This window comes from Cyprinodon variegatus, unplaced genomic scaffold, assembly GCF_000732505.1.
Source record: "Cyprinodon variegatus isolate N-32 unplaced genomic scaffold, C_variegatus-1.0 Scaffold500, whole genome shotgun sequence".
NCBI lineage: Eukaryota > Metazoa > Chordata > Actinopteri > Cyprinodontiformes > Cyprinodontidae > Cyprinodon > Cyprinodon variegatus.
The window spans coordinates 98,467-100,845 of NW_015150953.1; positions in this window are offsets into that span (position 1 = coordinate 98,467).

Sequence of the window (2,379 nt, forward strand, 5' to 3'; positions counted from 1 at the left end):
TAAGAAAAAATGATTTTTTTTTCCAGTGTGTGCAATAATCTGTTTTCTTTATAGTTGATACCTAGTGCAATATATATATATGTAACCTCTCTCACTGGGGAGATTTGTATAGTAGCATTTCATCAGTTCCAAGTTTTCTGCTCTAGTCCATCTATGTCTTGTTGCAGTAGCCACTTTCTCATCAAGCTGCCCTGGTTCCCTAGCAACTAACGCGGACCTTGTTAACCCTGGCGACGTCCAAGCCGGTATGGATCTTGAATTTGCAGTTTCACTCATACCTGAGGTAGGCCACTAAGCACTAAGGACCTTGCGTAAGGGTCCACCTGGATGTCCATGCCAGGAATCGAACCCACGGTTACCTGTACCGGAGTTGTCTGTGGGGTTTTTTAATGTAAATATATTTAAAGGCACCTTCCTCTGCGCTTTTTGACAACTTGGGCTGATGTAACAAGTACATTTCTCCACTGTGAGATCAATAAAGTCAATAAATCAATCAAAATACTTTTTTTTTTATGTTAGCAGCGCTTTTGCACGGGCTGCAGAGATTTACAGCTCAGGTGGGAGAATCTGTCAGCAAAACAACTGTTAATCCTGCATGGAAGAATAGGAGGAAGTCCAAAACTACTCTCAAATTTGCATTTTTTTATACATCAATCCATAGCTTTTTTTTCCATCTAAAAAGTTTATTAGACATTTTGGAGTCTAGCTTCTGAGTAGATAAACTACATTAAAACCCAATCAGTAAATACTAGATTAGATGAGCTTTATTGATCTCACAGCGGAGAAATTCACTTATTGGTATAGAAGTCAAAGAAGGTGCAAACAAGGACAAACAATAAACAATATATATATATACAGTATATCAAGGTAAATATGGATTAAGGTGCAAGTGTACCTGTATCCACACAATGAAAAACAAAATAAAAATAAAGAAATAAAAGATAAAAAATAAAAATATGTACAATCCAGATGACTGATATACAGGTGGATTTACTTTTGCGTTAAAGTGTAGTAGGTAAGGAGCAACGGTGAGGTAGTGGTATGACTATTATATTCACATATACTGCACATTCAGCATATTGCACAGAATACTGCACATTCAATAAATAAAAAAGTATAATGTAGCTGCACAGTGGTTTTTACAGGAGTTTTTACAGGAGTAAATATTTCTGGAAGTCTGTATTTCAGATGAATAAAGAAGCAGTAAAACATCTGTATGAGATATCTGCTGTGTCTGATAGCAATGCTAATCTCCCTCATGAACATGTCCATACCTCCTGCTGTCTTTAGCGTAAGCGTGGCTCATTCAGTGTGCACGCTCCAGACAGTCATGTATGCACAGTTTGGCCCCTCTGCTGCTGATGCTAATTTCTGCCTCTGATTTGTTATGAAGTCAGACGTGCTGCAGCTCATTATGAAGCTGCTCACTAATTACATTAACAAATCTGGCTGCACCGATGGGGCGCCGCTCAGCTGGGGCCATTCAAGAGATTTATGTAATACGTCTAGAGTATTCAATCTGAACTTTTTGAACCAGAATTGAAGGGATTTATGTGTTTTTTTAATATATACTTTGGAAGTTTGTGATTGTTTCATTTTTTCTTTGAATTTCCAAAGTAGAAAAGGTAAATGAGCTGCTTTGCATCTGTGCTGTTGCCAAAACACTGATCTGCTTCAACCCTGGAGCCTTTAAATCAAACGTTGGTGCATCTCCTTGTTTTTTTTTTTATTAAAAAGATGAAGTTTTCCTTTTTAATCAAAACCTCCAGGGAGGAAATTGTGATACTTTTGACTAGAGACCAGATCTGAAACTGTTTTATGATATTCTTTATACGTTCACCCCGTCCCTCCATGCACTCAGAGCCCTCTCCAAAAATAAAGCTGCAGCCAACACTTCTGCAGCCTCATGAATGGACACAAAGAGCAGAAAAGCGAAGCAGGGAGGGGGCCGCCCTCGCTCCTCCTTTGTTAGGAATAATGGAGAGGTCCAGGAGCAGCTGCTGCTGGCTGCACGGGACATTTGAGACGGCTCCTTTCACCCAAAACAAAGTCTGGAGCCGAGAGTGTGCACGGTGCAACCAGGAGGAGGAGGAGGGTGTGGGCAAAACAAAAGGCACACTTTGGCAGGACAGCATGGAGTTGACTCCCCATTCATCCCTCAGAGCAGCAGCAGTGGAGGAGGATGAGGAGTAGTGTGGGGGGGTGGTAGTAAGTGAACCCTTTAAAGTTGACATGAGTCACAAAGGTCTGCCATATGGATGCAGGGACATCATCTGCTCAGGAATCATTCAAAGGAAGCCAAAATAAGCCAATCAGAGCTCAGGATCTGCACCTCTGCTCTGCTCGGCAACAGCAGACGCCTTCCCATTGGCTGCCGAG